Consider the following 16028-nt stretch of genomic DNA (forward strand, 5'->3'; position numbering starts at 1 on the left):
AGGTTAGCGGAACTGAATCTGTTCAGCCTTGAGCAAAGGAGACTAAGGGGGGATATGATTCAGGTCTATAAGATTCTAACGGGTCTGGATGCTGTTCAGCCAAATGACTATTTCAATATTAGTCTAAATACTAGAACTCGTGGCCATAAGTGGAAATTAGCGGGAGAACATTTTAAAACAAATTTGAGGAAGCACTTCTTTACACAGCGTGTAGTCAGAGTATGGAATAGTCTTCCTGCTATTGTAGTGGAAGCTAAAACCATGGGTTCCTTTAAATCAGAGCTAGATAAGATTTTAACAACTCTGAGATATTAGCTAAGTTCTCCCCAAACGAGCTTGATGGGCCGAATGGCCTCCTCTCGTTTGTAAATTTCTTATGTTCTTATGTTCTTATTATGTTATTAATACCAATTAGTGCAAGTCCACTCAGTCTTTCTTGGGCCTTGGAAGATCTCAAATAGTTTTTGATCAGTTTGAGTTTGGAAAAGCTCCGCTCTGCAGATGGAGAGTGCAGGCTATCCGGAGATAACACCAATAACAACAAACAACAGTTATTTTAACATCAACCTATATGGCACCGCAGCAAGCCATCTGTACACCTAAAACATTAAGACATAATGATATAATAACACAGACCCCAAACTTAGGCCAGTCCAGTCAGGGTTCGAATTACAAAGTGGCTTTCGGGGGAGCCGTATTTACCGATCCTCCCTGACTGACTTTAACGCTTTTGGTGCATGTTCGGGCATTTAAAATAAACCGTTTACTTCAAAACGCAAGCGTCAGTCAGTGTTGTCAGTGTTAGGGCAAACAGCTCTGTCCACGGTTCTGAATCAACCGCGCTTAGGCCTACATCATGCAAATCATGATGAAAACAGAATAACTCACATAACAATCATAAAAAAATACATCAATATTAAATAGGATTAGGGCCAATCCTCACAAACGCACAGATCAAGTAAGTAATTCCATGATTCTTACCTTAAATCAGAAGTGGCCACAGAGGCCTGGGGTCTTCTGTCTTTGCTTTCCGTCCTGTAACCCACGATGTTGAGGGTCGGTGACTGTCCCGATGCTTGTAAATCTTTCTCTGCAGGTTATTCTGTGACTCGCTGCTGACCTCTCCATTCATCCATTCCTCTGACAGATGTACTCCCGTTGCTCTTTCGGCGAGCAACAGGCTTTTTGCCTCCATGCATACTGTACATCCTAACTTCTGATTTTTGGAGTAGAGCCATGTATTCCTGATTTTCCACTCACTCCATTGCTTTGTTGTCCAGTTGAAAGGTGTTGCATGATCGCCTGGTCCGCTGCAGGTCGCAGCGGTGGTTTCTGGCGCCAAAGTCTCGCTATCCTCGGTGCTGGTGCTGTCACTAGAAGCAACTTTTAGCGGCGGCAGCGGCGGTAACACCGGCAAGCTAGTTGTAGCTGGTGCAAATGAAGAAAAAAAAATTCTGAACCAAATAGTGTCCTAAAATATTTTATGTCAACCATCCTTACCTGGCCACATCCCTCCCCCCTTTTATGGCGCTGATGGGGATGTATCTAGATCGCGTTTCACCGCTGCGTTGTTCAGCAAATTACCATGCGAATGCGATTTGAATACGCGCTAATGCGGCTATTTAGAATGTGAATAGCGATCTTCGGGTGACAGCGGTACTACACGCCCCCGATGCAGGTAAAACAAAGTAAGGTGACATGGTTTGATTTTTTTTATTTATTTTTTTATTTAACGTAATTTTGAAAAGACAGAAGCCAGCGTTTTTTCATTATTCTACATTAAGATTTCAGTGAGATATAAACTGAAATAGACGCGAAAAGTACGCTGTACAATGCACTCGAACCCAGAAGGTTAAAGCACGTGAGCAGAGCAATATTCGGACCATAAGACGCAGGGACTTTCTCCACCCACTTCTGGGGGGAAAAAAGTGCGTCTTATGGTCCGAAAAATACGGTAATTTCAGTGCAGCGCCGCCACGCATGGATGGTCACAGCAGGAGACAGCGGAAAATAGTGTTCGGAAATAGTAATGTAATGAGCGAATAAACACACAACATTGACACATTTTTAATATCATCATTTATTTCAGGAACCTTAATGTACAGAAAATCAAAATCTATATGCGACACAAAAAATGGAAAGTGTTTTAGAGCTCCCCCTAAATGTCTCAAAGTAGGCTTTCAGGGGAGCCCAGGTCCTTTTCAGGGGAGCCGAAAATGATACACCGCCCCCACACCACACCATAGAACCAACCCATGGATTCAGACACCGTTCTGCACTGCTTCACACATACCAAACATACAGCTCTGGAAAAATGAAGAGACCACAGCAACATTTTTTGTTTCACTCATTTCTCAGTTCATGGGTATCCGTGTGTGAATAGTTTTGTAGCGCCAGTGAGATGGCACTGCATAGAAGAACCTACAGTATTAGTATTTCCCAGCATGCTCGCCAGACATATTTTGGTTCACTCATGTCTCAGTTTACGGCTGTGTGTCTGAATTTTTTTTTTTTAAACTGCAGCCTGGTTTTTCTCTGTTTCTCATTAATGAAGGGCTTCTTCCTTGCTTTATGGGACTTCAGTCCTGCTTCTAGGAGCCTGATATGAACTGTTCTAGCACTGCACATCACACCTGCACTTAATGTTTCCCATTCCTTTTGAAGGTCACTTGAGGTCATCCGCTGATTTATGAGGCACTGACGGACAAGTTGCCGGTCATCTCTGGCATTAGAAAGTTGCGCCCTTTACCCGGCTGGTTTCTAGTAGTTCCCAATGTCTCCTGCTTCACCGTGTTCTTGTGTACTGCTGTACATTTGAAGCAGCCTGCCTCGCAGTGTAGCCTTCTGTCAGCACAACTATGTTTCCAGAGCAGTAGTTATATTAGAAATATTAGAAACCTACATATATTGCATATTTATTACCTTTGCAAGTAAAAATGAGGATCCATTGAAATGTATTGGCTATTTCAACTAGTTTTATGTTTCATCTAAAAAGGGATGTTAAATATATTTTTCTGTATGTTTCATACAGTATATTATCTGTTGTTTTTATCTATTTTCATGGAAGTTTTCTTCATGCCGCTGTGGCATCCTGGCAAGTGAGATGTGTTTGGGGGAGTGGAAGCAAGGATCAGCGAAATGTGGCTCAGCAAGTCTTGTATTGTGTTTGGTTACTTATGGTTAAGGTTAGGGCTGGGTAGGGGTTAAGGTTGTCATTGTCGGAATTAGGGTTTTGCCCATAGAAATGAATGGACGATCTCCACAAAGATATGAGTACAGGTTTGTGTGTGTGTGTGTGGCGGGGGGGGGGGGGGGGGGGGGGTGATAGAGGCTACAGCTTTGGGGAAGAAGCTGTTTCTCTGTCTGTGTCCTGATGGTCTTCAATCTCTTGGCCGATGGAAGGGGGACAAACCTTAGTGGGTTAAGTCCTTGATAATTTTGCTGGTCCTCTTGAGTTGGCGGCTGATATAAACTATATCTAGGTTCAGGAGCCAGGCTTCCACAATCCTTGGTTTCCTGGCTCTCCTAAAGTAGACAACAATCTCCTTTGTTTTAGTAGCATTGAGGACCAGGTGTTGACCCTCCACTCATCATCTCCTGATATCAGTCCCACTATGGGGGTGTCATCAGCGAACTTCACTGTAGTGTTAGAGGAGTGGATGGGTGTGCAGTCGTGAGTGAACAGGGTGAATCAGAATCAGAATATCTTTATTGTCATTGTAATATGTACAAAGAAATTAGGTGCAGTCCTTGCGGTGTCAAAGAATTATACAATAAATTACATATGTGGCATATGGACTGAAGCAACGAGCAATGGTGGGCCTTTGATAACAGAAGGGGTTGGCCTATGAGGAGGAGTGTCTGTCAGGGAGGACACTAGATCAGGAAAGCTTGGGCGGTAGGACCAAGCTGGGGGGCTGTAATGACACAGGTGAAGCTACGAGGGGAGATGGTGAGTGTGTCTCTGACACTGCTGATGGGGTTTTCTTCACTGGCAGCTCGAGAGAAAGCTGAAGACAAAGTTACACATTTATCTACCAGATATTTACAAGAATTATTTCCAGTCAGCTGCTTGGATGTTCATCCCAGTCAGCAGAATCATTCTGGGCCGGATGTAGCCTGCATACACCATTTTCATCTGGCCCTCTGACGACATGGAATGAGCAGATCATTGCTGGTTTCCACTGGGACACTTCAGAAGAGGCACAAATGCAGATGCAGTTTCTGAATCTCACACAGAAGTAATGCTTGTTAGGGCCACTTGACAGCCAGACCTCTCTGCAGTTAATTCCCAGCCCTGGTCAGGCTTCATTCATTTTTATATCACATTCACCTAACCGCCTGAATGTCTTTAATTATTAAGGCTCAGTTTGGCTTCAACACAGACTACGGTAGAATCTACCAAGTATAGCTTAGTTAGAAGGTTAGTTACCCCTGATTCAGTCAGGTGGCTCCATTTGGTTTGAAAAACAGCCAATAGCAAACATGCAATGCGGCCAATGTTAATATCTGCTGTTCTGTATAGGAAACACCCAGTATGAGGGGCGCCCGGTGCCTCCTTCCCTGCCTTCCTTGGGTGGGCGCGCAGCCGTCCGGTGGCGGGGGCCCGGGTACCTGGCAGCTGTGGGGCGGCTGGGTCCGTGACAGCTCCTGGCCGTCTGGGGGCCCCAGGGCGGTGTTGTTGTGGCCTCGCACACACACTGGGAATCATTCCATATTAACCTGCACACTCATACATACACTCACAACACACAAACATACACACATACACATATGCGTACACACACACATACACGTATGCGTACACACACACACATACACGTACATATGCACACGCACACACATACACACACTTTCATATCAACACACATACACTTAGAATGCACACACACACAGACATGCGGCACACACACACACACACACACAAGAGAGCCTAGGGCTCTCTTCCCCTATTTTATCCCTCTTTCCCCTTGTCTGGGTGTGTGTGTGTGTGTGTGTGAGAGTGTGTGTGAAAGTTGGTGTGTGGCTTCCACTCCCTCCTCTCTGATGCAGATACGGGTACGACGATATTTAGACAGTGTTCCTGGTGGTCTGCTTATGCATATAAGCATATAAATATATATATATTTATTTTCTTTCGTTGGTATTAACGTATTTAATTCCAGAAGCAGATACTGGCACAAGCACATTCCCATGTCATAATGGTACCACTGGTTTATTTGTGTGTATACTGTTTGTGTGTGTCCCTGGATCTTATCTTTAGTTCCTAAAGTAGTACTTTAGTACTCTAGTTCCTAAAGTAGACAGGGCTACGGCAGGCTGCAGAGCATTCTCTTACAGAGCTCCGCAGCTGTGGAATGGTCTCCCGGCGGATGTGCGGGATTCAGGCACACTCTCGCTTTTCAAGTCTAGATTAAAAACGCACTTGTATAGCTTAGCGTATAGGAAACCTAGTTCTGGTTCCAGCTAGTCGCTCACTCCCAGTCAGACTAACAGTATGAGGTGATGAGCTGGGTGGGGATCGGTGTCATTGGCTTTGGATAAACTGAGGCGTCAGTGCTGTCACTCTAGCTTTACACTAGAGTGCTGATGTTCAGGGAGTCCCCATGCCTGTGTTCCCGCCTGTCTCTCCCTCTTTCTCATGCTGCTATACTCAGATCTGCCGGAGCCTAGACGAATATTGCACTCGATCATTTTGCTTGCACTGCCTCTGGTTTCCTCAACTCTGGCTAATACACAATTATTCTTACTTCCTCCCTCACCCCTTCTGGGGTGTGCTCCCTGGAGCACAATGTCGTTGAAGAATTTATGCCTCTGCTGCCTGCAAGACAACTACCTCCACCTCCGGCAACTACCCTCCAACCTGCCTGCCCTTGGCTCAACACGATGCCTCGCCATCCTTCCCTGCGGCTGTGCCTCTATTAATCCTGCCATCGTGCATCAAGCACCCCGTGCCTGCACCGGTCGGCCGCTGCATTGAGACATATTTCAACCCCTGTATTAGCTTAGTCATTTCATCTTGTTTGTTTGACTCATCTGCCGGCCCCTGGAGGATGGGCTCCCCCTTTGGGTCTGGTTCCTCCCAAGGTTTCTTCCTCTTAGGGAGTTTTTCCTTGCCACCGTTGCCTTTGGCTTACTCAATTGGGGGGTCCTTACGAGGCAGAAATGTAAAGCGCATTGAGACAATGTAATGTTGTGATAATGCGCTATATAAATAAAATTGAATTGAATTGAATTGAATTATCTTTCAGAAACAGCAGCTGGTGTGATGATACGGTGTAAAGCAACAAGATGCAGAAGCTGTCCTCTTATTACTCTTTCCTTTTTGTTCTACTGTTTGTTATGTATTATTTCTCTTCCCTGTCTCTCTCTCTCTCTGACCCCCCTCCTTATTTTATTTTTATTTTTATTATGTATTTATTTATTTTTCTACTTCCTCTGTCTCTCACCCCTTTCTCTCCTTTCTCACTTTCTCTCTCTATCTCTTTCCCACTAACCCCCCCTGTCAACTTCGGCTTTGTGGCGCATTGACATATAACTGATTAATAAAGAGTATACCTCAAGTAACAAGAGGAGCTTAAATCCGAAGCTCCACTTGTTAAAATAAAAGTGTTGGCACAATAAGGCACCCAGACTAACATCCTGCTTGCTAAACTGCCGACACGACAAGGGGGAAAATGCATCCCAGAATGCATCCCTAGATTTGTCATTGATGTAGTGTCACGTTTGATGTCTTGCCCACGTGTTCCTGCCTGCCTGTTGTGGAATAAACCCCGTCTGTCCTGAGTCATGGCTCTACTGTACGTGCCGACTTGACTGCCAGCTCGCTGCCCGGACGTGACAGCATGTGACGTCAGTCCCAGAAAATTCTGTCCCATCGTCTTCTTTGTGGTCAGTCTGATTTTGGTGCTTTAAATGCTAAATGTTTCTTCTTTAATCTTCCATCCACCCCCTCTAGCCACCTGCAGACACACAACCCCTATAAAAGGTCGTGGTTCAACTCTGCTGGCCTAAGTTTAGCTGCAGAAGCGACGGTGATCTTCAGAAACGTCCAGTGGAATCATGAAGCCCCATCAGATCTCTGCCTTCCTCCTCCTCGTGACAGTGCTGCTGTCCTCCACTCTGGCTCACAGTAAGTCTGCAGCATCTCACAGCTTTTATCAGGACTTAAGATTCATTAAATGGGAACCAGGTAACAGACCCAACTATGAGTTTTTTTGGTGTGCATTATTTTTTATGTTTATATTCAGAGTAGCTGTATATATTTTGTATGTAGCCTATACATACATTTTCTGTTCTTCATGTCTATCCAGAAGCCAAAACACCAGAAAAATGTTGTTTTACATACTTTTCTGGAAGACTGAGGATGGACCTGATAGCTGGATATAAAGAGACCAGAGGGGACTGCAGTAAACCTGGAATTAAGTAAATATTTACTTTATTCATGTACTATTTTGAAGTATTACTGCTTTGGAATTTAATGTTTGTTGTGTGCAAAATGTCTATGACTTGTATTTCAGGATCAGATATATATGGAGAAGGATTCTAACAAGTGACAAACAGACCCATGTCATTTTATTTTTCATTTTCGGATTTCACACCAAAAAGGGCAATGAAGTGTGTCGATCCCGGAGCTCACTGGGTTCAGGAGGTGAAGAAAAGGCTGGACCAGACCTTCTTTCAGTAATGCCTCCTTCCTGCCTGGCAAAATATGAAAAACAATTTTATGAAATTACATTTCAGCCACTTTTTTATTCTCCTATAATATTTTTTCCTGTCATCTTTTGCTGCATAATATACCTCAGTATCTTTAATTTGTTATTTTTTAAAACAGTAGCCTAATTCTCCTGTAACTTTATTTCCTATCTTCCAAATCGTATACATTTTAACTGCATATTATTGTTTAATATCTAAAGTTTTATTTAGCCAGTAGTTAAATTTGAGTTGCACATATACTGTATTGCAAGCTTGTTACTAAATAAAGACTATTGAAAGGTTATGGTTCAGGTTTTTCATTTAAATCGTTTAATTTGCAAAAAATAACATTCTTGGTTGGGGAGCATATGGAAAATACAGTAAGAGAAATATACAATGTAAGAATGAATAATGTAAATGTATGCATGGAAAACAGACACATAAACCAGTGTCCATGCTAACCCCATTCAGAGGGTCCATGCTAACCCCATTCAGAGCTACATGCTAACCCCATTCAGAGGGTCCATGCTAACCCCATTCAGAGGGTCCATTCTAACCCCATTCAGAGGGTCCATTCTAACCCCATTCAGAGGGTCCATTCTAACCCCAGTCCACTGTCAAAAGAGCCTACAATGGCCATGTAAATGGATAATAATAAATACTTTATTGATCCCTGTGGAGAAATTGTCTTTATGTCCCCCTCAACTTGCACTTTGTAAATTATGTTGTCCACAAAGGGCAGCCACCCATAGCAGTACCTCAGGAGCTTGGGTTTAAGGGCCTTGAGGTTAAGGGTTTGAACCAGCAACCTTGTGATGCAAGACACACAGGCTTAGCCCACTGAGCCACACACAGCTCCAGTTTTGCTTTGAGGAATGACTTCTACTCACTTGTAACACAACATAATGACAGTATGATGAGCTGCTAAGCAGCCAGTGGTTTGATCACAGGCTCAGTCTGCTGTTTATCACACCTGAATCAGGCACCTGAGACAGGAACCAGGGCAGCCATGTGTGACTCAGCAGGGAAAGATTAAGCACTCAGAGCCACTTCAGTTAGCTGCATATTTACAGGGCTTTATTTAATAAAACAGTATTTACACATCTACCGGCATATTTCCCTTTGGAAATAGTATAATTACACACAGACCCCAAGGGAATGCAGAGCACACAGAAGTACGACACAAAAACAGACACTCAGACAATACCAGTGTTATAGGTTGGCACCTCATCCTGGGTTATTCCCTGCCTTCTGTCCTTGTGCTTTTTTAACTGTATATATGAGGGAGTTAATTAGTAAAGTGATGGATGGGTTAAACCCTGCTGAAAATAGCAGGAATGAACAACAGATGAAGGCAGAAGAAGGTCCAGAAGAGACACAAACTGCAGAGAAGTTTGATGATAAATCACCAGGCAGCAGTGGCAGTGATGACAGAATAGAAAGTGCACTTGGCTACTGTAAGGAACCTTCCTTACAACAGGCAGCTGACCAGTGACTGTCCTGTCCTGACTGTCCCCCTGAACACTCTGCGGACCGGGTTGAGTAACTGTAGCTCCATCTGCTATTTCTGACACCAATGATTCTATGAGGATCCGCAGAGAGTCTGTTACTCCTTGTATTAATCCATTCATACTCGTCATTTTATTGTTATATTTTACACACAGGCTCCTCAGTGTGTTGTATCTGAACTATCGGGGACAGTATTATTCAGGGGAAAGTGGCTTAGCCTACAACAGGAGGGAATCAATGAGATCTATCAGAGTTATTTCTATTTTTAACCCATTTATATGCAAGTTAAATTTAAATACACGGTGTCTGCATAATCAAAGCCGGCGCTCCACCTTCTAGTCATTGGAAGGTACTGCTCCCCCCACAGCTGTGCGCCTATTACATACGTCTCGTTACTCAGCAAAAGAGGAAAGGCATTTTGTGGTATCTTTCGTGATTAAGCAAAAGACGAAATGCATTTCATGATTCCACAGAATCAGTTTCATCCATGAAATGTAGGCAATCTAACGATGAATCACAAATACAGTAGGTTAAAAATCAAGGTAAATGTATGATTTAAACCGGCTGATATGGAAATTGAATCGCTTCTTTAGGAGTACTTCATGGTAGTTTACTTTACAGGAAAAACTGGTGTAATATTACATTTGATTTTGTGACGTCAGTTCGACATCAGATGTCACTGCGTATTCACGTTGACGTCGTACGTTAATTTGTGGTTTTGACCGAACGCGAGATGGCGAGTGAATTTGAAACTGAGGACATCCCCCCCATCTTAAATCGGCAGTGTGGCAGCATTTTAGCTTTCCGGTAATCACAAACGAAAACGGTGAGAAAAGCACAGACAAGATAAAACTTGTGCAAACATTGTAAAAGATTGATAAAATACACAAAACAGCACAGCGAACATGCTTCAGCATGTCTACCAGTGTTCTGTCGATTTATGCTGCCTTGTCGAAAAATGCTACCGTAGTGCTAATCGATAGCCCTAACCTTAACTCTTACCCTAAACCCTAAAACCTAACCCTAATCCCAAGACGGTGGAACTGCATATGCGCGGAAAGGCTCGATAGCACATCTCGATAGGTAGGATTTTATGACAGAACACCGGCACCACAGTGAGCTCAATTCACCACCGCAAGAGCGAAGGTTATTAAAAGGGCAAACTACACTAAAAAGCTTCACATGCAAGCCTTAGTTTACTTGGTAACGCTTTATATTAAGTGCTTCTTCATAATGCATTCATAGAACATTCAGGGCACCTTCATAATGCATTCATAGAACATTCAGGGCGCCTTCATAATGCATTCATAGAACATTAAGTGCGCCTTCATAATGCATTCATAGAACATTAAGTGCGCCTTCATAATGCATTCATGGAACATTAAGTGCACCTTCATAATGCATTCATTATGCATTTATAGAATATTCAGTGCACCTTTATAATGCATTCATGGAACATTCATAAGCAGCATGCAAGTACACTTCAACATCCTAACATCCCTTAACAGCTATAATATACATAAATAACAAACATTATATTATAATAACAAACATTATAATTGTATAATCATGTAATGTTTGTTATTAATGTATATTAAAGCTGTTAAGGGATGTTAGGATGTATACATGCATGATGTTTATGAATGATTTCTAAATACTTAATGAATACATTATGAAGGTGTACTGAACGTTCTATGAATGTAATATAAAATAATTACGAAGGTGCAATTAATGTAAAGCGTTACTGTTTATTTATTTGAAATCTTTTTTATTATTATTATTTCGGGTGTTTTTTTAAGTATTTTATTCAATTTCAGTTGCACTGTTAAGAAAAGGACACATTTTGTACAGTTTAGAAAGAAAAATAAAGGAATATTTTTAAATAAATTTGTCTGCAGCTCATTTTGTTAAAAAATCAAGAGAAAATCGTATTGTATCATGGCTATCAGTCTCAAACTCACAGAGGGCCATGTCGTCTGGTCAGGGGGTGGGTGGGTGTTTGCTGGGGGAGGACAGAGAGCCATGGCTCCCAGCACACCTAGATCCGTGTTAGAGGAACGGTCTCATTGTGACGGGGCGCTGCAGCATCCATACTAAAACTTTAAGCTTGGAAACTTTAAGCTTTTAAGATTTAAACCCAACACATTAGCAAGATAAAAAGTAAGTCAGACTCCAACAGTAAATACTCTTTCTGTATTTGTTTGTTATTGATTGGGGGCGGGGGGTTACGATGTGAGAACGTCGAGACCATAACTTCATGGGACATCGTGGAAAAACTATCATGCAATGCACTTCCTGTACAGCGTAAATGGAGAAAAGGAGGGAAAACAAGCCAAAAGTGATGTGGAGAGTCACTGTGCTGGCAGGCTGATCTCCTTACATTACCCAATCAGAATGGGGGTGTATAAAACATCTGTATCTGGAGGGACAGTGAAAGCCCGTCAGGAAGGATCAGCCCCCACAGGTTAGGAGGCCACTTCCTAATATAATCTGGAGCTGCTAATAATTCCTGTTTCCTGGTTCTCACTTTCCACTGCTCTCACTTTCCACTGCTCTCACTGGGGGATGCAGTCGGGACTCTAGGGGTTTAGTGCACAGATTTTTCTAATACCCCAACCCCCCATCACGTATCATATTTTCCATACTTGGAAAGATGTCCAACTAATCATTTAACTAAAGTTCATCTACTCATCACACATGGCTAACAGCCAAGCAAACGTTTTTCACTTTGTCATTATGGGGTATTGTGTGTAGAATTTTGAGGTAAAAATTGAATCTAACCCATTTTGGGAAAAGGCTATAACAAAATGTGGAAATAGTGAAACCCTGTGAGTACTATCTGGATGCACTGAAAACTGTGAAAAGCAATGGAAATGATGCGATAAGCTTAAGGCATGTATCTGATCTTTCAAAATCTATGAACCAGCAACCATGTGGTTGCCATGTCCAAGAGAGGGACCGAAGTCTCTTCACTTCTGGGGTTGTGTAGTTCAGCAGTGAAGTAGGTGGGGGTCGCTGCTCATGCTTCAGTGAAGGTCTCGGAAACCACAGGGGCACCATGGCTGTAGACCTGGTGTGCAGAGAGGCAGGGGCGTTGCTAGAGATTTTGGGCCCCATGAAAGCATATCATATTAGGCCCCCCAGTCCAAACCAATCCAGTTATTTTCCTAATTTTTTAGGGCCCCTGTCACTCAGGGGCCCTTGGAATCGTCCTAGCTTTCCTCCCCCTTACGGCGCCCCTGCAGAGAGGCGTGGGCTGTTCAGAAGGACAGGGACTGGGCTGCTGACCATTCACACGGGGTCTGCTCCTCAGGGTTTGCACCTGTGGTGTTTTCCTAGCAAAGTGTATTTAGGTGATGATGCCCTCTTGATGGTAATACTTTTCTCAAAGACCTCATATGTTTCAGCATGTTTATAGATCTGTGTCAAGATTTCAAAACCCTGAGGACCAGGCCTGCCTCAACACCTGATTTGATGTTTGCTAAGGCATGAGCTTTTTTTGAAAGTGCCAAACTGACATTTAGCTGGCCGTTCTGTCTTGGATTCACTCAAGCCCCTTTCAGTCATCGTACTTTTGTGCTTCTGGATCCAGACCCAACATTGGGTTCTTTCACATATATGCTTCTGGTCTCGTGCTGGAGCAGTGCTGTGATAATTATGATCAACTTAATGTCTTGATGGCTCCACTTGGGTCATGTGACCCATGTTTCAGAAGTGAGGTTTGAAACCATTGGACTCCATGGTGATGATGATGAGGTTCTGTTTAACTTCCTGCCCAAATAAATATGCTGAATCCACCTGTGAGGGCTGTGGTACTCTCATGCGAGTCCATGGGCTGAGAACCACTGGGGCACCATGATCTTCTCTGGCAGTAACAGAAATGAGTTTCTCCTGATTGATTGGACTGTGGATGTCTTTCTGCGGCATGGATTAAATTCAAGATCTGACCAGACTGCGTGGTTTTGCCATGGTCTGCCTGCCCCCTCCCGATCTGTGGCCTGCGTGTTTTCCCCCTGATTGCCAACCCCCAAACACCCCCCACCCAATATGTGGCCTGCATGTTTTTGTCTCGGTTTGACTCTGCCTGCCCCCCCGATCAGTCGCCTGCGTGTTTTTGCTCCGTCTGACTTCCTCCCCCTCGCAGGTAAAAGCCACCACCTGCAGCAATGGTGGTACCTGCTACAAGCATGAAAACGCTTTCTGCTGCGCCTGCCACCTGCAGGGTTAAAGGTCATGTCCACCAGGGGGCCAGATATTTCGTCATAGTATTTTGTAATTCGGCTGCATGACACTTGAAAATATCAATTTCTGCAATAAGAATTGAAGTATTTATAATGAAAAAAGTTGTAAATAAAGCAATTTCCCACAAACATGTCTATTCATGAGTGATTTAACAAGCATGGATGAAAATGATGAGGCAAAAGTAGCGGCGGTGTACTTTACACTAATGTTAAACCTGTAGTAGATAATCCCGAAAAGGAGCGTCATTAAAGTTGCACGGCTTGCTAAGTTTTGTTTCTTATAACAATATAAATGTTCTAGCGAAACGTAAACCCCACGCTCTAGGTGAATTTTGTAACCAAGATTTATAAATACCGGAACTGTTTTGAAAAATAACATTGCTTATGAAAGCAGGCAAGTCAGAATTTCAAGTTAGAATTTCATTGTACCTCATACACATAATGCCGCTTTCTTACAATCTTAACCTGCCATTAAATTTTGAAGACGCTGTACACAGACGGACACAATAGTGCTCTCAATTTTCTCTTGCCTCTGAAAATATACAGCTCTACCGGCCATTCATTCTTAAACAATCAGATGTTACTTTAATACTAACTGCCGTATATATACAGATAATCCCGTGACAAAAGGTGACCGTAATGCCACCCCAGTTTTTGGTGGGATTGCATCTCGTGTACATGCATCTATGACGTGTGGAATGAACACAGAAAACATGTGGCAGCCATGATGCACAGGCGTATGTGTTGTGAGAGTAAAGTATAAATCAGCCCTTATGCTCCCTTCCAGACCCTACTGCAGGATTCCAGCCAATCAGCTGCAGTGGCATGTAGTGAGATTGGGGGGTTGGGGGTCACAAGACAAGAGCTGCAGAGGTGACATTACTTCTTGTCCAGAAGATGGTTCCCTGGTAGATGCAGAGTAGATGCAGAGGGCCCTCCCATCTGCTGTATGTGTCCAGGTTTTGGGGCTCCTGAGAGACATCACTGTCCCCTTTTAGCCTGAATCTGCACTTTATTAACATCTGAAAGCCCCGTGTGTGTCTGACTCTAGTGTGGAGTTGTATCACTGAAGGGCTTGAACCGGCGACTTCCAAAAACAGCAAAGCAGAAATCCAGGCTACGCTGATGATGTCAGCATAGCCCACACTAGCAGAGCTGTAATGGACTGACTGCCATCAGTATATTCCGGCATCCTGACCCACAGCTCCGATGTCCTGCCACCTGCTTGTGTTTCCTGTGTACGGGGGAGGGTGTAGTAACATCTTGTTTTCCATTTCCCCCCACAAACACAAACCCTCATTCCTGGTAAGTAAAGCTCTCATCAGTGGCGTCTCTGACCACCCTGCCCATAGTAGCCTTTCCTTTTGGTGGGATGGTGACCCCAAGCTGCCTGATATTTCTGAATATTTCTGTCTTTGATATTTCAAAGTAAACATTAATCACTTGGGGGAGGGGGGGGGGGGTAGTGTCTAAGTTAATAGGAGTCTGTCAGGCTTTAATGGGGTCTGTTTATGAGTGGGGGTATTTTTGAAAAAGTCTGGATGTTGGGGCGGGTATGAGCATGTGAAAGGTCATTAATCATTATCCATGTCTAAGTGTACTAGCAGGATTGAGTCTGTGGAGGGCACTATGAAGAAAGGTCTTTGTTTTGTCCCACAGTTACAACAGCGGCATCCGTGTGGACGGGGTGAACTGGTTCCACTGTAAATGCACCCTGGGATTTGCTAACCCAGACTGTCATATCAGTGAGTACTACACTTTTGACCTTTGACCCCTGCACCCCAGCAGTGGCTGGCCTTAGGAACCTGCAGATGACGTGGATGAGTTACTCCCTGTTTAAGCGATAAGCATAGTCAGATCCAGCAGTCTTTGTCTTCGACAGACATGCATGGTCATGTGAGGCTTGCAGATGGGCCATATGACGACTGTGGCTTGGCTGTCAAATTCACCCATGAGAATGGAGCACGGCTTTCACTGCCACTATAACAGTAGTCTGAGCCTCTCAGCCTCAGGATAGCCCCACGGGCTATAGTGTGTTCTGATTGGCTATCCTCCTGGGAAGACTACCTGGTACCGGCCCTGTGCACATTCTTTTACATTCTGTCGTTCTCCTGCCTGGTGATCTGCGTCTGGTGGACGAACAAATGGATAAAACAGTGGGATTGGCAGCAGCCAGCAGGGCTAGACAAGAAAATCACCAACCAGTGGGAGGCGCTGTGGCCCATAGTGCAGCAGCAGGCCAAGCTCAACAAGGAGGTGCCACAGGAGTGCAAGAAGCTCATGTTCTCCTCTTATAGGATATGCAACAGGGAGGAGGAAGAGGAAAAGGGCGATGGACCAGTCACTGTAGAGGTGAACAAGTACTCCGAGTAGCACGCGTACCCTTTGACTGTACCCCTGGTGTGCACCATGCGCAGCTTTGCCCGTAAGCAGCCCTCCGGGACACTCAGCCCCAAAGACAACCACAGGAAGAACATCAACCGCATCAGTGAGAACCTCAAAGAATAGAGTCACACTGCCCGGCCAAAAAAAAAGTTGCCATTTGAATTTTTCATTGGACCTCCTTTAGCTGTGATTATGGTG

At 43.9% G+C, this 16028-nt stretch overlaps 1 protein-coding gene across 1 annotated transcript in view; it reads left to right on the forward strand.

Moving 5' to 3' along the window:
• The window catches only part of LOC140577735 (THAP domain-containing protein 6-like), a 150841-nt gene that overhangs the window by 86030 nt on the left and 48783 nt on the right, over positions 1 to 16028 (forward strand). The gene's annotated exons all lie outside the window — the stretch shown is intronic.

The sequence above is a fragment of the Paramormyrops kingsleyae genome, chromosome 12, assembly GCF_048594095.1.
Source record: "Paramormyrops kingsleyae isolate MSU_618 chromosome 12, PKINGS_0.4, whole genome shotgun sequence".
NCBI lineage: Eukaryota > Metazoa > Chordata > Actinopteri > Osteoglossiformes > Mormyridae > Paramormyrops > Paramormyrops kingsleyae.